The sequence below is a fragment of the Somniosus microcephalus genome, chromosome 9 (assembly GCF_052327205.1).
Source record: "Somniosus microcephalus isolate GS21.2 chromosome 9, FLI_Smic_1.0, whole genome shotgun sequence".
In the NCBI taxonomy this organism is placed as follows: Eukaryota; Metazoa; Chordata; class Chondrichthyes; order Squaliformes; family Somniosidae; genus Somniosus; species Somniosus microcephalus.
Window position 1 is genome coordinate 224,872,331 of NC_140995.1, and position 27,824 is coordinate 224,900,154.

General features: G+C 49.3%; 1 protein-coding gene across 2 annotated transcripts in view; it reads left to right on the forward strand.

The window, feature by feature from the left end:
• Window positions 1–27,824, forward strand: part of kif6 (kinesin family member 6) — a 705,324-nt gene that overhangs the window by 310,065 nt on the left and 367,435 nt on the right. The window lies entirely within an intron of this gene.

Below are 27,824 nucleotides of genomic sequence, written 5' to 3' on the forward strand. Positions count from 1 at the left end.
AGCCTTGGTTTCGATTCCTCCACAAGCTGCCTGCGTTGCAGAGTCTAAGTTTTAAAATCTCACAGGCTTTCTGCCACGAGGCACGGACGCCATTTTGGGTACCCTTTTTCATTAAAAATGTCCATGCAGGGTCCCTTTTCTTATTAATAACCTTTGGGAAAATGTAGAAATTTTGCAAATCTTACAGTACGTACACTCGACATGTGTGCAGACAGGGAACTGTAAGCATTGTCCAGTACAATGTTTCCATTAGACGCTTTTCTTCATGATTTGTGTTAAGAGGTGTGTTAACTGCAGTCTAGAAAGAGAATTTTGTTATTCATAATATAAATGTGCAATTTGGATAATTTGACCTAATGTTGATTTTGTAAGTGCTGTTTTTTTCTCCAAATTACCATCTAGCTATTAAAAGAAACAATGTGCTCAGAGCTTTCCTAATGTGGCTTGTCAACCATATCTATATCCTTAGTTGCGATCCAGAGTAGATCCAGGCGAAAGTTGCGCCTGGATATATTTTTCCGCTAGAAATTTGGACACATTTGAGCACACAGTTTCCGCATCGAAACACCTCACAGATTTGCTATAGCATGTGTTGGAAGTAAAGGCAAGCTCCCTCCGCTCTACCTCAACAATATGCTTTAGCCCCAACCTCAAAAAGGCAACATAGACGACACCAGCACGTCATTTCCAGTTCCTCACACCAGCCATTCTTGTAGCCTCGCTTGAGTAAGATTGCCAATTTTATGCCAAATCGGGGGCTGTTCTATGCTGTGAGCCTGCTCTCACTAGAAACTGCAACCCAGACTGCTCAAACTCATTTCATGTAAGACTCCTACAACCAGCAGACAGAACAATCTGTGCTTGATGCTCACAGAATAAATTGAGTATCTCACTATTGTTAATGAGTTCCCACATATGAAAGGGTACACAAATACGTTCAGACCTGTACCTGTCATGAACTATTGGCCTTTCCTATGTGTGAAAGATCTACCTAACTCATTATTTTTATTTACTAACTGGTTGATCTTCTGTGCCATGCTAAATGATTATAGTGATTATATGGGGTGGGGGAGAGACAGTGATTACACGGGGGATGGGGGGGTGGGCGGGCAGAGACTTTTAAAAATGCTTCTGTGTCTCTCTTTTCCTGTACCTGTCTCTCTGCTTGTTTCTGATTTTCTAATCCCTCTCTATTTGTCATTCCATTTTGCCCATCCTTCTCTTTCTGGTTCTCTGTTTGCCTTCCTCACATTTTCATGGTTATCTGTATCTCCCTCTGTCGCTCTCTCCATCTTTTTGTTAGTCTTATCTTGTATGTTTCCCAGTCTGTCTCTCTCTGTCTGACATTTTCTCTCTCTCCTCTTGGTAGGTCTTTTTCTCTTTTTGTTTGTCTCCCATTTTGTATGCCTCTAATACAGTCTTCCTTTCTGTATGTCTATGACTCTGTTCTTTTCCTGTCACCTTCAGTGGAAATCTAGAGCGAGACCTGGAACACCAACCCTCTGTTAGCTGCAGATATTATCTTAGGGCAGATTTCGCTACTTGTCCCTACTCTGCTCTGGCACTGAATAGGAGCAGTGCACCTAAAGTGCACTTCTCTTGTCCTGACCCAGGATCACTGGATTTCCTGTCCTTAGCCATTGACATCGTGTTGAGCATTCCTAGTGCTTGCCTGCCATCAGCAGGGCCCAGCACCAGTGAAAGGGACAGGAAAAACAGACACAGGCTTGTTTGGCCTTGGCTATTTGAACTTCTTGGCTGCCAATGGCAATCAGCAGTTAGAAGTTCCCGATTGGACAAACATCTGGGGGAACGGGGTGGTGGTTTAGAAATATAAAAGTTCCAATGGTTGTCTTTGACCTGTCTCTGTTGGGCTGGTGCCTATTGCAGGCGCAAACCCAGCAACCCAAACCCAGTCTCACTGCTCCATCCCAGCCCTTAACAACTCTCATCCTGACCCCTGGCTTCCTTGCAAGTTGGCAGAGAGCAAAGCAGGGGTGAGCGGGAGTGAATGTGGACACCAGGGCCAGGAGGGAGCAAGCAGGTCACTGGGCACTGCAGTGATGAAGTGCATTCTTCACCCCACCCCCCGAAACAATAATGAAGATAGAGTCACCTCTAAGCCTCAGCACATTTTTTTTTATTCGTTCATGGGATGTGGGCATTGCTGGCAAGGCCAGCATTTATTGTGTATCCCTATATGTTAGAAAGTATGCATTAAAAATAACATTGCTGTAATTTTTGCAATAATACTGTTACTGGAGCTTCATTCCATATTCATATGGGAGTGGGGGCAGAGGGTGAAAAAGGCATGCAAATTAGATCCAACAGAAGCAGCTGTCTGGGACGGTGTTTCTTGCATATAACATCAGTTTGAGACAATGAGGTTGGTTGACACATTCCAGAGAGGAAATTGGGAGTAATGTTAGAATGGCATTTTCTCACAGAACACTGCATGGAGTCTGATGTGCCTCAATGAATCCGAGACTCGACGTTAACGGAGCAAAGCAAGGCTTTTATTAACTCAGAAAGTAATACACATTGGAGAAGTGTCTCTCATCCAGAGATCTGCTGTACTGCTGTGAGACACGCTGGGGCTTGCTTAAGTAGGGGCCAGGTATGGGCGGAGCCCTACACACAATACAATACAGGTAAGGAGATGAAACTGAAACTAAACTAAACACAGGGAATACAGTGCCTGATGAATGGCATATTTCATCACATTCACACCTTCTACAGATTTAGTCTGTTCGGGGGTTTGATAGTCCTCTGTGACCGACGTAGCTGTTGTGGTGCCGCGGGTGTCGGCTGGGTGTCCCCGGTGGCCTCCTGGGTCTCTGCCGGGGGCACCGCCAGGGTTGTTGAAGGGGTAGTTGGTGGGGGCACCGTTGGTTGATGTTCTTCCGGGGGTGGTGAAAGGATAGTGGGTGGGTAAGAATTGCTGTGATCATTGTTGCTGTTGTTGTCGTGGTTGTTGTCGTTACCGGCTGGGGCGACGTCTTTTATGGACACGGTGTCCTCCCTTCCGTCGGCGTGCCGGACATACGCGTATTGGGGGTTGGCGTGGAGTAGGTGCACTGACTCCACGAGGGGGTCCGTCTTGTGGCCCCTCACATGCCTTCGTACAAATACCGGACCTGGGGTGGAGAGCCATGACGGCATGGATACGCCTGAGGTGGATTTCCGGGGAAAGACAAACATTCGTTCATGAGGCGTGGCATTAGTGGCAGTACACAATAGCGACCGTATCGAATGGAGCACATCTGGGAGGACTTCCTGCCAGCGGGAGATAGGGAGGCCCTTGGTCCTTAGAGCTAGAGTGACTGCTTTCCATACTGTCCCGTTCTCTTGCTCCACCTGACCGTTACCCTGGGGGTTGTAGCTGGTGGTACGGCTCGTGGCGATCCCCCTGGACAGCATGTACTGGCGTAGCTCTTCACTCATGAAGGACGCCCCCCATCCGTATGGATGTAGCTCGGCATACCGAACAGGCAGAACAGGCTGTTGAGGCATTTAATGACCGTGGCGCTGGTCATGTCTGGGCAGGGGAAGTCGAATGGGAACCGGGAGTATTCGTCCACAATGTTCAGGAAGTAAACATTGCGGTCGACTGACGGGAGGGGGCCCTTGAAATCTAAGCTGAGCCGCTCAAAGGGCCGTGTAGCTTTGATTAAGTGGGCTCTATCTGGGCGGTAGAACCGAGGCTTGCACTCAGTGCAAGTGCGGCAGTTCCTGGTCAGAGACCGAACTTCCTCATTCGAGTAGGGTAAGTTGCGGGACTTTATGAAGTGGAACAACCGTGTGACCCCTGGGTGGCAGAGGTCGTTGTGGAGGGTCTGTAGCCGATCCCCGGTGGTGCTGGCGCACATCCCTCGTGAGAGGGCGTCGGGGAATTCGTTAAGGGCCCCTGGCCGGTAAATGATGTCATACTCGAAGGTGGAGAGCTCGATCCGCCACCTAAGAATCTTATCATTTTTAATCTTCCCCCTCTGTTTATTATTGAACATAAACGCTACCGACCGCTGGTCGGTAAGTAGGGTGAAGCGTTTGCCGGCTAGGTAGTGCCGCCAGTGGCGCACTGCCTCCACGATGGCTTGGGCCTCCTTTTCCACGGAGGAGTGTCTGATCTCGGGCCCTTGGAGGGTCCTCGAGAAGAAAGCTACGGGCCGCCCCGCCTGGTTGAGGGTGGCCGCCAAGGCAAAGTCAGACGCATCACTTTCCACTTGAAAGGGAGTGTTCTCGTCCACTGCCTGTAGCGTGGCCCGCTCAATATCCCGCTTAATGCTTTTGAAGGCGGCGTGGGCCTCAGCAGAGAGCGGAAAAGAGGATGCTTTCAAGAGGGGGCGGGCTTTGTCGGAGTAGTTGGGGACCCATTGGGCATAATAAGAAAATAACCCCAGGCACCTTTTCAGGGCTTTGGGAGTGTTGGACAGGGGGAGCTCCCGTAGGGGGCGCAATCGGTCGGGGTCTGGTCCGATTTCCACATTCTCCACCACGCTGCCTAGTATGCAGAGGCGCGTGGTGTTGAAAACGCACTTGTCCTCGTTGTAAGTGAGGTTGAGTTTTTGTGCGGTTTTCAGGAACCTCTCGAGGTTCGAGTCGTGATCCTGCTGGTTGTGACCGCAGATGGTGACGTTGGGGAAGGTTGCCTGCAAGTGGTGGTCATCGACCATGCGGTCCATCTCCCTCTGGAAGACCGAGACCCCATTCGTCACCCCAAAGGGGACTCTGAGGAATTGGTAGAGGCGTCCGTTCGCCTCGAAGGTGGTGTACGGGCGGTCCTCTGGTCTGATAGGGAGCTGGTGGTACGCTGACTTGAGGTCGATGGTGGAGAACACCCGGTATTGGGCGATTTGGTTCACCATCTCGGATATGCGGGGTAGCGGGTAGGCGTCTAGCTGGGTGTATAGATTAACCGTCTGGCTATAATCTATCACCATCCGCTTCTTCTCGCTACCCCTCACCACCACCACTTGGGCGCGCCAAGGGCTGTTGCTACGTTCGATAATGCGCTCCTTCAGGAGCCTATCTACCTCGGTCGCGATAAACCGCCTGTCCTCCCAGCTGTACCTCCTGCTTTTGGTCGCTATTGGCCGGCAGTTGGGAGTAAGGTTCGCGAATAGCGAAGGCGGCTTTACCTTCAGGGTAGCCAGACCGCACACTGTGAGGGGCGGCTGGGACCCACCGTAATTGAGCGTGATGCTTTGGTGGTGGCACTGGAAATCCAGGCCCAAGATCACGCTCGCACATAGATTCTTCATGATTAGTAATTTAAAATTATCGTATACAGTTCCGTTAACAGACAATTGTACCACACAGTAACCCATAATGGTCGATGTCTGGGCTTTATCAGCCATAGAGATGGTGCCCCGAGCAGGGACCACCGTTAGAGAGAGTTGTTGTGCTAGTTCAGGGTGGATAAAACTCTCCGTGCTTCCATTGTCAATTAAACATTTAACCCCGCACCCGTTTACCTCGATGTCCACCATTGATTTGGATAGCGGGTGCGGTCTGGTCTGGTCCACTGTGACCGATGCCACTGTAGGGCCCTGATCGAGACAAGATGGCGTCCACGCTGCCTGCTCACAAGATGGCGGACCCCACGAGGTCGGGCAAGATGGCGTCCAAGATGGCCGCTCCCACGGCGCACACGCGGCGGTGGCTGGTTTTCCAGCGGGGTTCCCTCTGCACACCTTCCCGAAGTGCCCCTTCTTACCGCACTTAAAGCAGGTGGTGCCTTTCGCCGGGCACAGGTTTCTGATGTGCTTCGGCTGCCCGCAGAAGTAGCAGTTGGGGCCCCGACGCGTCGCGGCTGTCGTAGGGCTTCTGGGGGGAGAGCGGGGCCCCGACGGTGTCGGGCTGCCGGGCGGGGAAGATGCCTTCCAAGATGGCGGCGCCCTTGGTGCACACGTGGCGGCGTGGGCGGCGCGGGCCGAAGAGTAGGCGTCTGAGTTTCTCTGGGCCACATCCAGGGATCGCGCTGTGTCCACAGCCTGTTTCAGGTCCAATCCCGTTTTTTCCAGTAGCCTCTGCCAGATGTAAGTGGAGCTGAGGCCTGCGATAAAGGCATCACGAACAAGCTCGTCAGTGTACACTGCGGCTTTTACATCTTGGCACTTGCAGTCTTTGCCAAGCGTTTTCAGGGTGACTAGGAACTCATCCAGCGATTCCCCAGGTCGCTGTGTGCGAGTAGCGAGCAGATGCCTAGCGTACACCTCGTTCGTAGGCTGCTGGTAATGCGCCTTTAGGATGTCGCAGGCGGCCGGGTACGTGTTGGCGTCTTGGATGAGGGGGTAAACCCGGTGGCTTACCCAATTCCACAGGATTCCGAGTTTCATACTCTCAGCGTCCGTAGCGCCTGTGATGGCTGCGGAATTGTCCAGGAAGAATTCCATACACTTAAACCAGTGTCCGAATCGTGCCGATGCGTCCGAAGCATGCGGGTCCAAATCCAAACGTTCGGGTTTCAAGAGTTGGTCCATTGCGTTGAAAATTGAGTTAATAAAATTGATGTGCCTCAATGAATCCGAGACTCGACGTTAATGGAGCAAAGCAAGGCTTTTATTAACTCAGAAAGTAATACACATTGGAGAAGTGTCTCTCATCCAGAGATCTGCTGTACTGCTGTGAGACACGCTGGGGCTTGCTTAAGTAGGGGCCAGGTATGGGCGGAGCCCTAAACACAATACAATACAGGTAAGGAAATGAAACTGAAACTAAACTAAACACAGGGAATACAGTGCCTGATGAATGGCATATTTCATCACAGAGTCTTAGCTGAAGGGACCAGGCAGATACCATATGAGAGATTTCTGATTTGAGGTGGCAGACTTGATGGGGCATAATCTAAGAATAAGGGGCTGCCCTTTCAAAACTGAGATGAGGAGAAACTTCTTCACTCAGAGGGCAGTAAATCTATGGAATTTGCTACCCCAGAGAGCTGCGGAAGCGGCAACATTAAATAAATTTAAAATGGAGATAGACAGTTTCCTAGCAGATAAGGGAATTAGGGGTTACGGGGAGAGGGCAGGGAAGTGGACGTGAGTCTAGATTCGGATCAGCCATGATCCTATTGAATGGCGGAGCAGGCCCGAGGGGCTGTATGGCCTACTCCTGCTCCTACTTCTTATGTTCTTATGGCAGCTAAACTGGGCATGGAGAGCTGGGGGAGGGCCAGAGACAAGTCCTTAAGGTAAACAACATGTACGTTCAGAGCATGGCTAGTCAGTAAAATGAACTTAGCTTGCTAACAGGAATAATATTTTCTGTGTTACGAGGAGCATTATGACATAGATTAAAATTCACTGTAAACAAAGGACTTTGTTGTTACAATTGCCCGTGACACATTATCATTGGACTAGATTTTGGGCAGTAAAAGTAAACTCCTGATTGTAGGGTATGTGAGGTCTGCCTATGGGATAGATTGATGACGCTGAACTTGAAATTTGTAACAATGGTACAGACATGAAATTTGTGACAGTAGTCTTGAGTAATTTGTTCATGGAAGGAGTTTCAACTTACACTGGTATGTTGTAATGTAATAATATTATGTAATTTCCTTGCCTCCAGTTGTACTGTTTTTTCAAAGATTTCCGCAAACTCCCATCAGGTTTCTTTTCATAAGAGATTTTCTGTGAACTTTGTTGCCATTCGATAGTTTCAAAACTAACAGAATTAAATAAATTGGGCCAATTACATTGAAAGCACTGTGTTAAGAAAATATATTTTTCACTTTTTTTCCTTCCTATCACATAACTACAGCCTGATTTGCCAAATGTTTGGTAGTAGGAGTCTTGAGGGCAATTTTATCATATAATTCCAGGTACACGCAGAATTTTAACGGCTGTGGATTGGACTGTCTGTTTTTCTAATATTGTCACGTTTGGTGACAGTACAGGGTAAGTAATCCTAATTGATGATCATAAAATACAGTGTGGGTCTCTGTGGGGGATGTACTTTATGTGCACTGTAGAATTTGAACCACGATTGCCTTCTGAGGATTGTGCTGCACTTTAAGTTCTGTCTGGCTCAATTTGGTACTAGCTCATTGCTCACTTTCGGTATAAGACTGCAATTACCTAGTTACTTCAAATTAACTTCAGATGCGGCTTTTGCACTGCTTCACTGTTTTCACTAGCCGAGTCCTGTACCATTTAAAGAGTTCAGAATGTTGTCAGGTGGGCTCTGTTTGAATAACCCACTCTTAAAACTCAGTTTTGGACCTACCATGTGACCATCAAAATTGGGCTGCTGCAAATGTGGTATCTTCATACTGAAACAGCGAACTGAAGCCAAACTCACCTCAGAATCTACTCCTCCCTACCCACTCTTTAAAATCACAGAATTGCTTGCTCCCAGCAACCCTTTCACCTTTCACCTGGCCTTCATAGCGAGAGGATTCGAGTACAGGAGCAAGGATGTCTTGCTGCAGTTGTACAGGGCCTTGGTGAGACCACACCTTGAGTATTGTGTGCAGTTTTGGTCGCCTTATCTGAGGAAGGATGTTCTTGCCATGGAGGGAGTGCAGCGAAGATTCACCAGATTGATACCTGGGATGGCAGGAATGACGTATGAAGAGAGATTGGGTTGATTGGGCTTGTATTCGCTCGAGTTTAGAAGACTGAGAGGGGATCTCATTGAAACTTATAAAATTCTAACAGGACTAGACAGACTAGATGCAGGAAGGATGTTCCCGATGGCGGGGGAGTCCAGAACCAGGGGTCACAGTCTAAGGATAAGGAGTAAGCCATTTAGGACAGAGATGAGGAGGAATTTCTTCACCCAGAGAGTGGTGAACCTGTGGAATTCTCTACCACAGAAGGCAGTTGAGGCCAACTCATTAAATATATTCAAGAAGGAGTTAGATATATTTCTAAAGGCTAAAGGGATCAAGGGATATGGGGAGAAAGCAGGGACAGGATACTGAATTTGGATGATCAGCCATGATCTCATTGAATGGCGGAGCAGGCTCGAGGGGCCGAATGGCCTACTCCTGCTCCTATCTTCTATGTTTCTATGTTTCAGAATCCTCTTCCTCCCAGAAACATCTTTGTCCTTTCTGAATCTACTTTTTTCCAGCACTTTTCTTCACCTTTCATATCCCCCTCCTTTCTGAATGTGATTGCACGTTTGAGAACCACAGTGATTGGTGATCCCTAAACAACAGCTCTGTGGTGAAGGCATCGCTTAATGTTAGTGAGCTAACAAATACCTCCGACATCAAGGAAAGGCCTTATTAAATAGAAAATAGCAAAAGGATTGTGGATTCATCCTGCTGTACTGATGTATTACACATTGAGGAAGCTTTAGTGTGATTCGAAATCCATTGAAACATATGGAACTGTACTTATTTGAAACAGAATCGGTCGTATTTTTTAAATGAAAATATCTGTCAGACATATCTAGCATTATCAATGCAGTTCTATCCAGAATATTCTTCCAATACAACGGACTGCTGTGTGGAACTGTTTGTACTTGTAATGGTCTGTTTCTTAATACAACCTACTGTCTGCTAAATGGGGGCTTCTGAGTGGATGATCTCAGCAAGAATTCTTTTCCCGTAATCTATTGTTTTGCCCATAGGGTAGTTTTCTTAGCATCAAACATTGTGCTTCCTGTATTAGGGTGTATTTTAATTTGGTCATTTAAACTTCAGACAGAAAATTAAGAACTTCCCCATTTGTGATGTTCTGTTATTGCCCTGTAGCATAAGGTAGCTTTTACAGTATGCATACATCAAGTTATTAGCAGTGAGGCAGCGAACTTTCTTCAGCTTATTTCGTAGATCCATCTTGCTACCCAGACAGGATTGCAGGTTTACCCTTGTATCCCTATGGGCATGCTAAGTGGCCACTTTTGCCCTATCTACAAACTGTGCCAATTTGTAATTATAAGCATATTTTGAGAATACTTTGAAAAGGAAAATAGCAAGAAATATTTAGGAGTCTGGTTGTCTCAATATGATCACGCTTGTCAATGAGATTGTTGTCATAAGGCAGTGCACGATATAGGTGTGTATTTCAAATATTTTTGTATGTTGGAAATGATATATACAAAATTATGAATAATCTGGTATATTATGAAGTACTTTTTATATCTTGGTATCTTAATTCTTAGGACTGATACTTGACACTACTAGGACTATGTGACACTGGATCATGAATGCTCCAAGTTTAACTCTAGCAGTCTGTGTACAGCACTTACAGCCCAGTGAAAGGGCATGAAGGCCTTATTCATCCAATAGGAATTCAGTCTCAATAATAATGATTATGGAAGCATTTAAGGCTTCTGTCTCATTTTCAGTTAGTCAGCTAATACTAACACAATCATACAGCACAGAAGGAGGACATTTGGCCCATCGTGCCTGTACCGGCTCTTTGAAAGAGCCGCCCAATCAGTCTCACTCCCCTGCTCTTTCCCCATAGTGCTGAAAATGTTTCCTTTTCAAATATTTATCCAGTTCCCATTTGACAGTTACTAGTAAATCTGCTTCCACCACCCTTTTAGGCAGTGTATTCCAGATCATGAAGGGGGTGAAATTTGACATGGGATGGGAGGCAAAACTGGCAGAACCCTACGTTACAGTGTCAGTGTCAGCTGTGGCTCAGTTGGTAGCACCCTCACCTCTCAGGCAGAAGGTTGTGGGTTCAAGTCCTACTCCAGAGACTTGAGCACAAAAATCTAGGCTGATAATCCAGTGCTGCACTGAGGGAGTGCTGCACTGTTGGAGGTGCCGTCTTTCGGATGAGGCGTTAGACCGAGGCCCTGACTGCCCTCTCAGGTGGATGTAAAAGATCCCATGGCACTATTTCGAAGAACAGGGGAGTTATCTCTGGTGTCCTGGCCAATATATATCCCTCAATCAACATCACTTAAACAGATTATCTGGTCATTTATTGCTGTTTGCGGGAGCTTGCTGTACGTAAATTGGCTGCCGTGTTTCCTACATTACAACACTGACTGCACTTCAAAAAGTACTTCATTGGCTGTAACGTGCTTTGGGACATCCTGAGGTTGTGAAAGGACTATATGAATGCAAGTCTTTTTGCAACATGCCTGATAATTCAATTCAGTGGAACTGAATGTTGGGTGGAGGGTGTAACAGCGACTGATGTGATAACGTCTGATTTGCGTCTCCGCCCATGTCCAATTTCAACGTGTAACACTGTGTTAAAAAAATGTCCTCATCTCCCCTCTCGTTCTTTTGCCAATTATCTTCAATCTGTGTCCCCTAGTTAACAATCATCCTGCCAGTGGAAACAGTTTCTCCTTATTTACTTTATCAAAATCCTCATAATTTTGAACACCTCAATTAAATCTCCTCTTAACTTTCTCTGCTCTAAGGAGAACAACCCCAGCTTCTCTAGCCTATCCACGTAAATGAAGCCCCACATCCCTGGAATCATTCTTGTAAATCTTTTCTGCACCCTCTCTAAGTCCTTCACATCCTTTTTAAAATGCGGTGCCCAGAATTGGACACAATACTCCAGTTGAGGCCGAACCAGTGTTTTATAAAATAACAACAGAAAATGCTGGAAGTACTCAGCAGGACAGGCAGCATCCGTGGAGAGAGAAACAGTGTTAACGTTTCAGGTCAGGGACCCTTCATCAGAACTGGGAAAGGCTAGCGATGTAACAGATATTAAGCAGGTGCAGAGGCAGGGAAATGGGGAGGGGAGGGGAGGAAGGAACATTCTGTACTAGGGTAGGAGGCAGGAGAGATTAAATGTTGCAAATGGGGACGGCAAAATCATAAACAGCCTGAAAAATGGGAGCAGGGGTTATAGTCTGAAATTGTTGAACTCAATGTTGTGTCTAGAAGGCTGTAAAAAACATAGAAACATAGAAGATAGGAGCAGGAGTAGGCCATTCGGCCCCTCGAGCATGTTCCGCCATTTAATGAGATCATGGCTGATCATCCAAATTCAGTATCCTGTCCCTGCATTCTCCCCATATCCCTTGATCCCTTTAGCTTTAAGAAATATATCTAACTCCTTCTTGAATATATTTAATGAACTGGCCTCAACTGCCTTCTGTGGTAGAGAATTCCACAGGTTCACCACTCTCTGGGTGAAGAAATTCCTCCTCATCTCTGTCCTAAATGGCTTACCCCTTATCCTTAGACTGTGACCAATGGTTCTGGACTCCCCCGCCATCGGGAACATCCTTCCTGCATCTAGTCTGTCTAGTCCTGTTAGAATTTTATAAGTTTCGATGAGATCCCCTCTCATTCTTCTAAATTCTAGCGAATACAAGCCCAATCGACCCAATCTCTCTTCATACATCATTCCTGCCATCCCAGGTATCAGTCTGGTGAATCTTCGCTGCACTCCCTCCATGGCAAGAACATCCTTCCTCAGATAAGGCGACCAAAACTACACACAATACTCAAGGGCCTAGAAATTCAGTGGGCTGCACCACCCGTTAGCGCCCTAAGAGGGCACTTAGTGGGTTTTACGCCACTGGCCACGCCTCCCGCTAAATTTAGCGGGACGCTAATGGCGACACTAGCCGTTAGCGCTGCGCCGCTACCGATGACGTCATCGGTGTGCGCAGCGCCCCGCTACCGCCCCGATCGCGAAATTTAGTAGCGCCCGCTGCTTTAACGGCAGTCGCAATTTGCGACCGGCTCAGGGGGGCCTACCTGCGGCGGTAGAGGCGCTGAGGTGCGGGGCGGCCATTTTTTTTGCTGGCCGCCTGCCAACACCTCTCCGCACCGCCGTCCCCGGCCTCCTAAGCCCCCGTGGAGTGCCGGCTTTGTCCCAAGAGCCTGGCACTTCTCCTCGGTGCCGGGCTCTTTTGCCGGCAGTCGCACTCTTCGAGCGCGCTGCAGCAGGCCCCTCCCATTTAAGAAGGGGAGGAAGGCCTGCAGTAACGCAGCGCGCTGCGGCACGTTGCACTGCGAACTTCAGTTGCAGCGCCCCAAGAGGGATGCGGGGCGCCTCGAGTAGCGCCGCGCTTCCCTCTGGGGCGCACTGTGGTAAACCACTGTTATTGTTGTTGTTGTTGTTGCACACTGTTGTACCTATGCATGCCTCAGCATGTCTCTGCTGGCTCCGCCCCTGGCTCCACCCACAGGCCCAGGTATAAAGGTGACCGCTCGGCAGCCCCCTGCCTTCTTGGAACCCAGTCAACCACGAGAGACATGCTCTGTTCCTTGCTAATAAAAGCCTTTAGTTACTCTCCTAACTCTCCGTCTTTTATGAGTAATTGATAGCGCATTAATTTTATTAGCAAAAACAAAATGTCGACAACAAACGCTGAGCAGCAGGCTGCTGCACCAAACGCTGAGCAGCAGGAGCTGCTGCGAGCCCTCAGACCAACATGCCTGGACCTAGACCCCCAAGAAGCGGGTTCGGCTACCAAATTCGCGCATTGGCTGCGTTGCTTCGAGGCCTACCTGCAAGCCTCAACTGTGACCCTGGACGAAAACAAGTTGGAAATCCTGGCCTCAAAGGTGAGCCACCAAGTTTATACAATAATCCAGGATGCGACGACCTACGCGGCGGCTATCGATCTGCTAAAAGGGCAATACGCACGCCCGGTAAATACGGTCTATGCCAGACACCTCTTAAGATCCCGCAGACAGCAGCCCGGGGAATCGGTGGAGGCCTTCCTACGGGCACTACGGATACTCGGCCGAGGCTGCGATTGCAAAGAAGTATCAGCCGCAGCACACACGGAGGGACTGATCCGAGATGCTTTCGTTGCGGGTCTAAGGTCCGACTACTCCCGGCAGAGACTGTTGGAAAAGGGAGAAATGGACCTGAGAAAGGCAGTGTCCCTCGCGCTCTCGCTCGACGCGGCCCACAGGAATATGGACGCCTTCTCCCCTAACCACTCCGCAACGTGGACGCCACAACCTTGGGTCATGGGACCGCCACCTTCAACTGCTGCTGCGATGTCCAAGGCAGAGAAATGTTATTTTTGTGGCCAGGCAAAACACCCCAGAGCATGCTGCCCGGCGAGAAACGCTACCTGCTCCGGCTGCGGGAAGAAAGGACACTATGTCAGTGCCTGCAAAGGTAAAACTGCTAACGCCAGCAGCGCCGCGTGTGAACCGTGGGGGCAGCCACACACTGAATTTGCGGTGGGCGGCCGCGACTTCTTCCGGGGCGCTACTTCCGGCGCCCTGGCGAGGCTGCAGTGAATTTCTAGGCCAAGGTGTGGTCTCACCAAGACCCTGTACAACTGCAGCAAGACATTCTTGCTCCTGTACTCTAATCCTCTCGGGTGCCTCTCAAAGTGCCTAATCAAACGATGAGGTGCTGTTCCTCGAGCTTACGTTCAGCTTCATTGGAACAGTGTAAGAGGCTGAGGACAGAGAGATCAGAGTGGGAGTGAAGTGGAGAATTAAAGTGACAGGCGATCGGAAGCTCGGGGTCACCCATACGGACTGAACGGAGGTGTTCTGCAAAGCGGTCGCCCAATCTGCGTTTGGTCTCCCCAATGTAGAGGAGACCGCATCGTGAGCAGCGAATACAATATACTAAATTGCAAGAAGTACAAGTAAATCGCTGTTTCACCTGGAAGTGGTGTTGGGGGCCCTGGACAGTGGGAAGGGAGGGGGAAAAAGGGCAGATGTTGCATCTCCTACACTTGCACGGGAAGGTGCCGGGCAAAGGGGACGCGCTGTTAGGGGTGATTGAGGAGTGGACCAGGGTGTCGTGGAGGGAGCAGTCCCTTCGGAATGCTGAAAGGGGAGGTGAGGGGAAGATGCGTTTGGTGGTGGGATCACGTTGGAGGTGGTGGAAATGGCGGAGGATAATCCGTTGAATGTGGAGGCTGGTGGGGTGAAAGGTGAGGACAAGGGGAACCCAACGTGGTTCTGGAAGGGAGGGGAAGGGGTGAGAGCAGAAGTGTGGGAAATGGAACGGACACGGTCAAGAGCCGTGTCAACCACAGCAGAGAGGAATCCTCGGTTGAGGAAAAAGGAAGATACATTGGAAGCAGTGGTATGGAAGGAGGCATCGTTAGAACAGATGTGGCGGAGATGGAGAAACTGGGAGAATGGAATAGAGTCCTTACAGGAAGTGGGGTGGGAGGAAGTGTAGTCCAGGTAGCTGTGGGAGTCAGTGGGCTTGTAGTGGATGTTTGTCGATAGCCTATCGCCAGAAGTGGAGACAGAGAAGTCAAGGAAGGCAAAAGGAAGAGTCGGAGATGGACCCTGTGAAGGGTGGAGATTGGAAGTAAAGTGAATGAACTTTTCTAGTTCAGGGTGAGAGCAGGAAACGGCACCAATACAGTCATTGATGTACCAGTGTTTAAAGGTTCATCATAACTTCCTTGCTTTTGTACTCTATGCCTTTATTTATGAAACCCAGTATCCCGTATGCTTTTTTTAACCACATTCTCAACCTGCCCTGCCACTTTCAATGATTTGTGCACATATACCCCCAGGTCTCTCTGTTCATGCACTCCCTTTAGGATTGTACCCTTTAGTTTATATTGCTTCTCCTCATTCTTCCTACCAAAGTGTATCACTGCGCACTTTTCTGTGTTAAACTTCATCTGCCACGTGTCCGCCCATTCCACCAGCCTGTCTATGTCCTCTTGAAGTCTATGACTATCCTCCTCACTGTTCACTATACTTCCAAGTTTTGTGGTGTCTGAAAATTTTGAAATTGTGCCTTGTACACCCAAGTCCAAGTCATTAATATATATCAAGAAAAGCAGTGGTCCTTGTACCGACCCCTGGGGAACACCACTGTACACCTGCCTCCAGTCCGAAAAACAACCGTTCACCACTGCTCTCTGTTTCCTGTCACTTAGCCAATTTTGTATCCATGCTGCTACTGTCTCTTTTATTCCATGGGCTTCAACTTTGCTGGTAAGCCTATTATGTGGCACTTTATCAAAGGCCTTTTGGAAGTCCATGTACACCACATCAACCACATTGCCCTCATCAACCATCTCTGTTACCTCATCAAAAAACTCAATCAAGTTAGTTAAACACGATTTGCCTTTAACAAATCTGTGCTGGCTTTCCTTAATTAATCCACACTTGTCCAAGTGACTGTTAACTTTGTCCCTAATTATCGTTTCCAAAATCTTCCCCACTACCGAGGTTAAACTGACTGGCCTGTAGTTGCTGGGTTTATCCTTGCACCCTTTTTTGAACAAGGGTGTAACATTTGCAATTCTCCAGTCCTCTGGCACCACCCCTGTATCTAAGGAGGATTGGAAGATTATGGCGAGTACCTCCATGATTTCCTCCTTAACCTCCTTCAGAGATGCCGTAATCGTGATCATCTTCAAGAAAGGTGACCAGTCCGATTGCGGTAATTACAGAGGAGTTTCCCTGCTGTCTGCCACAGGGAAAGTCATCGCAAGAATCCTCCTCAATCGCCTCCTCCCACTGGCCGAAGAGCTCCTCCCAGAGTCGCAATGCGGATTCCGCCCACTAAGGGGCACAATGGACATGATCTTCACCGCACCTCAATTACAAGAGAAATGCAGGGAACAGCACCAACCGCTGTACATGGCCTTCTTTGATCTCACAAAGGCCTTCGACATGTCAACCGTGAGGGATTATGGAGTGTTCTCCTCAAATTCGGCTGCCCTCAAAAGTTTGTCACCATCCTCTGCCTGCTTCACGAAGACATGCAAGCCGTGATCCTGACCAACAGTTCCACCACAGACCCAATTCACGTACGAACTGGGGTCAAGCAAGGCTGTGTCATCGCACCAACGCTCTTCTCGATCTTCCTTGCTGCAATGCTCCATCTCACCCTCAGTAAGCTCCCCGCTGGAGTGGAGCTAATTTACAGAACAAACGGGAACCTGTTCAACCTCCGTCACCTCCAGTCCAGATCCAAGGTCGTCCCATCCTCTGTCATCGAATTACAGCATGCAGACGACGCTTGCATCTGCGCTCACTCGGAGGTCGAACTTCAAACCATCGTCAACACCTTCACCGAAGCTTATGAGAGCATGGGCCTTACACTAAACATCCGTAAGACAAAGGTCCTCTACCAACCTGCCCCCGCCACACAGTACTGCCCCCCGATTATCAAAATCCATGACAAGGCCTTGGACAACGTGGATCACTTTCCATACCTCGGGAGCCTACTGTCAACAAGTCGATGACTAAGTTCAACACCACCTTCAGTGTGCCAGTGCAGCCTTTGGTCGCCTGAGGAAGAGAGTGTTTGAAGACCAGGACCTCAAACCCGGCACCAAGCTCATGGTCTACATAGCAGTAGTCATACCCGCCCTGCTGTATGCCTCAGAGACATGGACCATGTACAGCAGGCACCTCAAAGCACTGGAGAGGTACCACCAACGCTGCCTCCGCAAGATCCTGCAAATCCATTGGCAGGATAGGCGCACCAACGTCCGTGTTCTTGCTCAGGCCAACATCCCCAGCATCGAAGCTTTGACCACGCTCGATCAGCTCCGATAGACGGGTCACATCGTCCGCATGCCCGATACGAGACTCCCAAAACAAGCGCTCTATTCGGAGCTCCAGCACGGCAAGAGAGCCCAGGTGGGCAGAGGAAACGCTTCAAGGACACCCTCAAAGCCTCCTTGAAAATGTGCAACATCCCCACTGACACCTGGGAATCCCTGGCCCAAGACCGCACAAAGTGGAGGAGAAGCATCCGGGAAGGCGCTGAACACCTCAAGTCTCTTCGCTGGGAGCAAGCGGAAGCCAAGCGCAAGCAACGTAAGGAGCGCACGTCAACCCAAGCACCCCACCCACCCGCCCCTTCAACCACCGTCTGCCCCACCTGTGACAGAGACTGGAGGTACCGCATTGGACTCATCAGTCACCTGAGAACTCATTTTTAATGTGGAAGCAAGTCATCCTCGGTTCTGAGCGACTGCCTAAGAAGAAGAAGCCACCCTTTTTTGAATAAGGGTGTAACATTTGCAATTTTCCAGTCCTCTGGCACCACCCCTGTATCTAAGGAGGATTGGAAGATTATGCCGAGTACCTCCATGATTTCCTCCTTAACCTCCTTCAGCATCCGAGGATGCATCCCATCCAGTCCTGGTGACTTATCGGCCTAGAAATTCGGTAGGCTTAGCGCCGCTTTTGAGGCGCTAGAGGGCCTAGCGCCGGAGTTATGGCCAGTTTGGAAATTGAGTGGGTCCCTAAATCGGCGTTAGGCCGTTAGCGCTGCGCCAGCACCGATGACGTCATCGGTGTGCGCAGCGTCCCGGTTGCCATGGTAACCCGCCCGAACTCCGAAATTGACTTGCGGCCGCCTCGCCCGTGGCAGCCGCAAGCAACGTTCTGGCAGAGGTGCCTTACTGGACTTTGCGCCGGCGCATTAAAGGCCCGGCGGCGGCGGCCGGCCGCTTTCCCCGCCGGCCGCCTGGCCGCAGCTCCCTCCCCGGACTTCTCCCCCCCCCCCCCCCCGGGACAGATGCAAGCCCGGCACTTGTCCGAGGTGCCGGGCTCATTTTTACAATGATTTTCGCGGGCCGCGGCCGGGTGCAGGCAGCTCCTCCTTAAGGGAAGGAGGAGGCCTGCACTTCCCGAACCTGCCGCACCGCAGCGGGCGCCGCAGCGCCGGAATAGCGCCGCAATTCAGCGCATAGTGCCAGTTTTCAGGCGCAAACAGCTTTCAGCAGCGCCGGCAGCCGTTTGGGCGCAGAACTAGTGAATCTTTGGCCCGCCCAGCGCGACTTAGCTCCGGCACTAACTTCCGGCGCTAAAGCCGTCGCTGCGCCAAAACCCAATTTCTAGGCCATCAACTTTAAGTTAAGACAGCCTTTCTAGTACCTCCTCTTTATCAATTCTTATCTCATCCAGTATCTCCACTACCTCCTCTTTCACTGTGACTTTGGCAACATCTTCTTCCTTGGTGAAGACAGATGCAAAGTTCTCATTTAGTACCTCAGCCATGCCCTCTGCCTCCATGTGTAGGTCTCCATTTTGGTCCCTAATCGGCCCCACCCCTCCTCTTACTACCTGTTTATTTATTTATATGCCTATAGAAGACTTTTGAATTCGCTTTTATGTTAGCTGCCAATTTTCCTCTAGGGCATAAAAACGCAAAAGGAAAAGTGATCCAACCATGGCTAACAAAAGAAATTAAAGCTAGTATTAAGTGAAAGGAGGAAGCTTATAAAGTTGCCAGAAAAAGTGGTCAGCCTAAGGATTGAGATCTTTTTAGAAATCAGCAAAGGGGGACCAAGAAATTGATAAAGAAAGGGAAAATGGAATATGAGCACAAACTAGCAAAAAATATAAAAACAGATTGTAAAAGGTTCTATAGGTATGTGAAAGGGAAACGACTGGCGAAGGTAAATGTAGATCCTTTACAGTCAGAAATGGGTGAATTTATAATGGGGAATGAGGAAATGGCAGAAAAATTAAGTAAAAACTTTGTTTCTGTCTTCACGGAGGAAGACACAAAAAACCTCCCAGACGTACGAGAAAACCAAGGGTGTGGCGAGAATGAGGAACTTAAAGAAATTAGTACAGTATTAGTAAAAAAAACAGTACTAGCAAAATTAATGGGACTAAATGTCGATAAATCTCAAGGACCGGAAGACCGACACCCTCGGGTTTTGAAAGAGGTGACCATTGGGATAGTGGACGCATTGGTTGTCATCTTCCAAACTTCTATAGATTCTGGAATGGTTCCTGCAGATTGAGGATAGCAAATGTAACCCCGCTATTTAAGAAAGGAGGGAGAGAGAAAACGGGGAACTACAGACCTGTTAGCCTCACATCAGTAGTTGGGAAAATGCTGGAATCTGTTATAAAGGATGCAATAACAGGGCACTTAGAAACTAATAGTAAGATTGGGCAGAGTCAACATGGATTTATGAAAGGGAAGTCCTGTTTGACAAACCTATTGGAGTTCTTTGAGGATGTAACTAGTGGAGTAGACAAAGGGGAACCGGTATTTAAGAAAGGAGGGAATGTGGTGTATTTTGATTTTCAGAAGGCCATCGATAAGGTCCCACACAAGAGGTTGGTAGACAAAATTAGGGCACATGGAATTGGGGGTAATATACTAGCATGGATTGAGAATTGGTTAACAGACAGAAAACAAAGAGTAGGGATAAACGGATCTTTTTCAGGATGGCAGGCTGTTACTAGTGGGGTACCGCAAGGATCGGTGCTTGGGCCCCAGCTATTCACAATCTATATCAATGAATTGGATGAGGGGACTAAATGTAACATTTCCAAATTTGCTGATGAGACAAAGCTAGGTGGCAGTGTCAGTTGCGAAGCGGATGTGAAGAGGCTTCAAGGGGATCTCGACAGGCACAGTGAGTGGGCGAGAACATGGCAGATGGATTATAATATGGATAAATGTGAAGTTATCCACTTTGGTAGAAAAAACAGAAAGGCAGAGTATTTCCTAAATGGTGAAAGATTGGGGAATGCAGATGCTCAAAGGAACCTGGGTGTCCTTGTACATGAGTCACTGAAAGTGAATGTGTAGGTGCAGCAAGCCATTAGGAAGGCAAATGGTATGCTGGCCTTCATTACAGGAGGATTTGAGTAAACATAGAAAACATAGAAGATAGGAGCAGGAGTAGGCCATTTGGCCCCTCGAGCCTGCTCCGCCATTCAATGCGATCATGGCTGATCATCCAAATTCAGTACCCTGCCCCTGCTTTCTCCCCATATCCCTTGATCCCTTTAGCCTTAAGAAATACAGGTTGACTATCCCTTATCCGAAAACCTTGGGACCAGCTGTGTTTCGGTTTTCGGAAATTTTCGGATTTCAGAAGGTATTATTTCAAACTGGGAAACTCTGAACATTAAATTAATTTGGTAATTAGTATTTGTATTTAATATAAATTTTAAAAGTTCAGGCTACCTCTTGCGACTGTTGCATGTCTCATTCCCCTTCCTGCTTCTCTGTGCTGCCGCTCCCAGTCTGTTTACAGCTCCCCCTGCTCCGTATCTGAATTCCTTGACTTAGCGGGGGTCTGGGGCTCGACTGCTGCCGCCAGTTGTGGGAAAGCCGGCTATCGGCTGACTCCTACGCTAAACTGGCCCGCAAATCAGGTCAGAAAAGCATCGGCCGCGTTGGGTCATGTTTGGCGCCACTCGGGTTATGTCGTGCGCATGACTTACGCTCCACAAAAAAACTTTCGGTTTTCAGAGGTTTTTGGTTTTCAGAAGTGCGGATAAAGGATAGTCTACCTGTATATCCAACTCCTTCTTGAATATATTTAATGAATTGGCCTCCACTGCCTTCTGTGGTAGAGAATTCCACAGGTTCACCACTCTCTGGGTGAAGAAATTCCTCCTCATCTCTGTCCTAAATGGCTTACCCCTTATCCTTAGACTGTGACCCCTGGTTCTGGACTCCCCGACCATCGGTAACATCCTTCCTGCATCTAGTCTGTCTAGTCCTGTTAGAATTTTATAAGTTTCAATGAGATCCCCTCTCATTCTTCTAAACTCCAGCGAGTACAAGCCCAATTGACCCAATCTCTCCTCATACGTCATTCCTGCCATCCCAGGTATCAGTCTGGTGAATCTTCGCTGCACTCCTTTCATGGCAAGAACATCCTTCCTCAGATAAGGCGACCAAAACTGCACACAATACTCAAGATGTGGTCTCACCAAGGCCCTGTACAACTGCAGCAAGACATCCTTGTTCCTGTACTCAAACCCTCTCGCTACGAAGGCCAACATACCATTTGCCTTCTTAACCGCCTGCTGCACCTGCATGCTTACCTTCAGCGACTGGTGCACAAGGACGCCCAGGTGTCGTTGCACTTCCCCTTCTCCCAATCTATTGCCATTCAGATAATAATCTGCCGCCTTGTTTTTGACACCAAAGTGGATAACCTCGCATTTATCCACGTTATATTGCATCTGCCATGCTTCTGCCCAATCACCCAACCTGTCCAAATCATACTGGAGTTTCTCGGCATCCTCCTCACAGCACACACGCCCACCCAGCTTTGTGTCATCTGCAAACTTGGAGATATTACATCTAGTTCCCTCGTCCAGATCATTAATATATATTGTGAATAGCTGGGGTCCAAGGACTGATCCCTGCGGTACCGCACTAGTCACTGCCCGCCACTCGGAAAAAGAGCCGTTTATTCCAACTCTTGTACAGGAGTAAAGAAATCTTACTCCAATTATATAGGGCCTTGGTGAGACCACACCTGGAGTCGTGTGTACAATTTTGGTCTCTTTACCTAAGGAAGGATATACTTGCCGTAGAGGGAGTGCAACGAAGGTTCACGAGATTGATTCCTGGGATGGCGGGACTGTCATATGAGAAGAGATTGAGTAAACTAGGCCTGTATTCTCTTGAATTCAGAAGAATGAGAAGGGATCTCATTGAAGCATACAAAATTATTACAAGGCTTGATAGGGTGGATGCTGGGAGAATGTTTCCCTTGGCTGGGGAGTCTAGAACCAGGGGCCACAGCCTCAGGATAAAGGGTAGGCCATTCAGGACTGAGATGAGAAGAAATTTCTTCACACAGAGGGTGGTGAATCTTTGGAATTCTCTACCCCAGAGGGCTGTGGAGGATCAGTCATTGGGTGTATTCAAAACAGAAGTCGATAGATTTCTGACTAGTCAGGGCATCAAGGGATATGTCGATAAAGCCGGTGAATGGAATTGAGGCAGAAGATCAGCCATGATCTCATTGAATGGCAGAGCGGGCTCGAATGGCCTATTCCTGCTCCTATTTCTTATGTTCCCGCAATGTGTTGCAGATGTGGCTAGTTGACTCCTCCCACTTTATCCATCATCTCTACCATATGCATGGTAATCATTTCCATTGTCTGCACGAGATCAATGATCTCAAATCATTGTCCTTTTGAAGACTGAGCCCCTGAGATCTGGGTACCGAGGCTCTCCTGTACATCTGCCTATTAATACTAATGCTCCTTATCCTTTGGTTTTTAGTGAGGGTGACCCTCCCTGGTTGTCCTTCTGTGCCGCTGATTGTGCATCATTTTTTCATTTTGAGAAAGAGAAAATAACGTTACAGACCTGTGAGTGTCATGTAGACTTTTGCATATGAGGTCATGCATATCATAATGATAAAAGGTGAAGGTGCTTTATCCATTTAAATGAAGTGTCCTTGAAGAGTAGTAGAAGCCTTTGTGGCAGGCGCTGTGAGTTGAGAGAGTTGTTTTGAGTAAAGAAGGTGCTTGAGTGTTTGCAGAGCCGAGTTTCCCTGACACCCAGGTGCAGAAAGAGAAAGGGGGAAAAATTCAGTTGGTTGCGCCTCCCGTTAGCGCCTTAAGAGGGCGCTAATGGGTCGCCAAGCAACTAGCGCCCGGGCGCGGCGCTTTTTGTGCCGCTCACAAAATTAACCAGACATTTTGCGGCGGCGCTAAACAATACCAGACGATCTCCTGCGCACGCAGATCTTGACGTCATTCGAGAGTGCGACGCCCTGGAACGGAAATTGAGTGGTGCCCCCCTCCTTTCCGCCTGGCGCAACCAACGACAGGTAGACTGGAACACTTCCCAGTCGCTGTGGGGCTGGGGGGCGCTATTTAAAGGGGGCCTCTTCCTGGCTTTTGTATCGTAGCCATTTTTGCACCACTTGCTCTGAGAGAGAGAGAGATTTTGAGAGGGACAAAGAGAGAAAGAGAGACTTCTGCATCGAGTCAACGCTGTCTGAGGTAGTTTTGGCTTCTGACCATAACTTTGCAGGTACTTTGGTTTTTGACCTTCATAACTTTGATTGCCTAGATACTATGGGGGCTGCAATGGATGGGGACTTCGTCCTTCTCCATCACATTTGGAGGGCACAGAGACGCAGAGAGAGAGTGGCAATCATGGCCAGATGGAGGAGGGCCAACAGGCCTCTGTACAGGAGACCTTACCCTCCCAGGGTTTTTCGCCAACAGTTCTCCTACATTAATATGTCTGAGGAGCAGTGTTTGTGAAGGCTGCACTTCAGCAAGGAGGTAGTCACTGAGCTCTGCCACCTGCTTCAGCCAGATCTGCAGCCTCAACTGAGGAGCAGGACGTCTCTGTCGGTGGCAGTGAAGATAACAATGGCGCTGAACTTTTATGCCACCGGCTCATTTCAATCAGCTACTGGGGACATCGCCAATATCTCCCAGTTCGCGGTGCATTGCTGCATCCGTCAGGTCACAGATGCCCTCTTTAAAAGGAGGCGAGAGTACATCTCGTTCCCCATGACCCCGGACAAGCAGCAAGAACGTGCAATGGGCTTTGCGATGATAGCGGGCTTTCCCATGGTGCAGGCACCATTGACTTGCACGCATGTGGCTTTGCATGCGCCACATGAGAATGCCGAGGATTTCCGCAACCGAAAGGGCTTCCATTCCTTAAACGTCCAGTTGGTCTGTGACCACAGACAGCTGATACTCGCTGTCAATGCCCACTTTCCTGGCAGCAGCCACGATGCTTTCATCTTGCGCCAGACTTCTGAGGCAGACCTTTTCCAGGCACCGCATCACCCAGGTGGTTGGCTTCTCGGGGACAAGGGATATCCTCTGTGCACCTGACTGATGACATCACTCCGTACGCCCAACACCCCTGCTGAGCTACGATACAACAAGAGCCATCAAGCTACCAGGAACATCGTTGAGCACACAATCGGCGTGCTCAAGCAACGGTTCCGCTGTCTGGACCATTCTGGAGGAGCCCTGCAGTACTCGCCTGAGCGAGTCTCCCACTTTGTTGTCGTGTGCTGCATGCTGCATAACCTTGCAATCCTGAGGACCCAGCCAATGCCACCAGGCATTGGAGCACCACCAGAAGAGGAGGAGGAAGAGGAGGAGGAAGATGAGGAGGATGATCATCAGCAGCACCAAGGCAGGAGGGAGGCACACAATGTACAAAGTGGAAGGGCCGTTCGTCAAAGGCTCATAGCAAGTCGCTTCTAGGCCCCTTCTGAGGAAATGGCTTCTGTCATTCAAACAACCTGAATGAAACCATCCCGCAACCCCTATGCCGGTCAAGGCAACAATGATTGCAAAGGCCAAACATGTACATTTTGAATACAGAAACTTATTTATTTTACAAACTCTGTGGGGTAGATTTTCCTGGAGCCGTCAGGCGGGGTTTCAGACGTGTGTGGGGGGGAAATCCCGATTTCGGGGGTCCCGACACCATCCTGCCCAAAACCCGCCTCCACGTAAGTTTCAGGGGAGGCGGGTACCCGCCCCGCACTGGGACCCGCCGACCCGAGGCGGGAACGGATTAGTGCCAATAAACTGCCTGTTAACAGGTAGTTAACGGGCAGTTTTTAGCCTAATCCCTATTTTGAGGGGGGTCGTGTGGGATTCCCGACGGCTCCAAACCACGCCAGGTTAGAGCAGGCGGGCCGTCGGGTTGAAGGACTTGGAGGGGTCGCGATGTCGGTGTTCAGGTGAGTGATGGGTGCATGAGTGCAAAGGTAAGTGTTTTTAGTGTGTCTAAAGTGTGTAAAGAAGTTTAAATTACCTGTACTTACCTTAACAGCCTTTCTTCCTCTAGGCGTCGGGAGTCCATCACTCAGCCAGCACTGAAAGCAAAATGGCTGCGAGCTGTCAAAAGTGACAGCCTTCAGCTTTCATTGCCAGTGACAGTTCTAACTGAGTCTGTGTAGAAGGACTCAGGTTAGAAGTAAGACTGTCGGTGTTTGACAGCTTCAAACAGCTGTGAAAAACTGATATTTCATCTGCCAAGACCTCTTGACAGATGAAATTTCAGTCTGTGACATCACCTGTTGCCGGGTGGCCCTTAATTGGCCTGCTGAGCCTGCTGGGTGGGCTTAACAAGGTCAATCAAAAGAAAATCGCGTGGATTGGCCGAACGTCGATGTAGGCGGGACTAAAACCCGAAAGTTGTAGTCCCGCCTCCTTCCCGACAGCTTTAGGAAAATCTACCCCTGTGTGTCTCATTTCCGCATGACAAACTAATAGAAAGAAACACCAAAAAAAACAGTCATTAACATAACTGGCTCTCACAACCTGGAGACAATGTCCAAAACAGTTTAAAAAATTGGACCACGAACCTCGGCCTTTAATAAAACAACGAACAACATTTTGTCACACCTCCTACTTTTTGCCCTTCGAGGGTGATCTCCTTCCCTTGCGAAATTCCCCCCTTCCCACCCTGCAGCTCCTCCGTAATGGGACCCCAGTGGCTGGAGCAAGGCTGGTGGAAGGCTGCTGATTGTCACAACCTGAGACTGCAGATGCCCTTGAAGGACGGCCTCGACCAGCTCTGGGCCTGGAGGGCCCGGCTGCAGACTGCACCAACTCTGCACAGGCGGCAGCAGTCTGTCCTACAGGCGGTGGCAAGTGCAGTGGAGAAGTGACAGTGGTGACAGCAGGAATGCTGTCATCTTGAGAGAGGACAGCAACTCCCTGCTCGACTGACACACTGGCACTCCCACGGGGCAGCACTTCAGCATCCGGAGCAATCTGCTGGAGCACAGATTGCTGGCCTGCTGCAGCGTGGTGAGAGCCCCGGGGAAATGTGTCCGAAGCAGCGAGGATGGCAGCAGTCAGTGCGCGCGTGGCCTCTATTTGAGTCTGCATGAGAGCAGCCAGTGACTGCATTGCAGCATTAAGCATTTGCGTGGCAGCCGCCTGTGCTACAGCGAAGTGCTCCACACTCCTTGCCAGTGATTCAATGGATTTGGGCACGCTTGCCACTGCAGCCATGAGCTCAGTGTGCCTGTGCTCCGCCTGGGCGCTCATTTCAGCGAGGACCCGCTCCTCCTCTGCGTGCAGTGCAGTAGGACTCGATTGCATACTCTCCCTCTGGGGAGAAGGTCCCCGAGCTTCCCTACCCCCATCGCGTTGCTGCAGCCCGCTGGGTCCTGGAGCTTCACCCTCATCAGACCATTCCCCCCCGGCTCCCCTCCAGGGAAGACGTGTTCCCAGTGTGGGCATGGACTTCCTCGGGAGAAGGTGGCGCTGATGCTCCGGCTTCCTCTTCCTCCTCGCCTTCAGCTTCACTCCCACTGGCAGCTTGAGGGCCCGTCTCCTCACCTGGTGAATCACCATCTGAAAGCAGGGAGGTACAAGAGTGGCTTTAGCGTGAGGACAGGGTGGCACAAGGGAGGCACGAGTGCAGCGATTTATTAATTTGGATTGAAAGTGTCAAAGGCTGGTGTTGTGAGGGACAAGTGGAAGGAGAGAGGACAAAAAGGTGATGAGCTTATCATTGCTGTTCAGAACGGGGTCGGCGTCTCCAGTGGCGACGGGACCAATCACCCAGCTTGCCACAATCCTCTGGACGCGCACCTCAAGATCGCTGAGGGGTTGCAGCTGAGGCCGCCCTCCACCCATCCGTTGCTGCTATCTCCTATTATGAGATAGCTTGGCCTTCAAGAAAAAGGACGGCGTCTGAGTAAATATACAGCCATGGTCTTGCCTGAACTGCCTCCCATAGTCGAATAGCCCTTACTGTATGCAGCCATGGTCTTGCCTGAAATGCCTCCCATAGTTGAATAGCCCTTACTGTATGCAGCCATGGTCTTGCCTGAAATGCCTCCCATAATTGAATAGCCCTTACTGTATGCAGCCATGGTCTTGCCTGAACTGCCTCCCATAGTTGAAAAGCCCTTACTGTATGCAGCCATGGTCTTGCTTGAACTGCCTCCCATAGTTGAATAGCCCTTACTGTATGCAGCCATGGTCTTGCCTGAAATGCCTCCCATAGTTGAATAGCCCTTACTGTATGCAAAGTGTGGAATGTGCGTGTGTGTTTGATGAAAGGGCCATAGCTGTTGGATGAGTGTTGGGCATTGGGGCTTTCAAGACCCTCTGGCCATAAAGTGAGGTTGAGATGGAGGGATGGAGAGGTTTTGAAAAAAAGGCACTTACCCTGACGACCCGAGTGAGGTCGTTGAACTTTTTCCTACATTGCACATGGGTCCTAGGCACCATGCTGCTT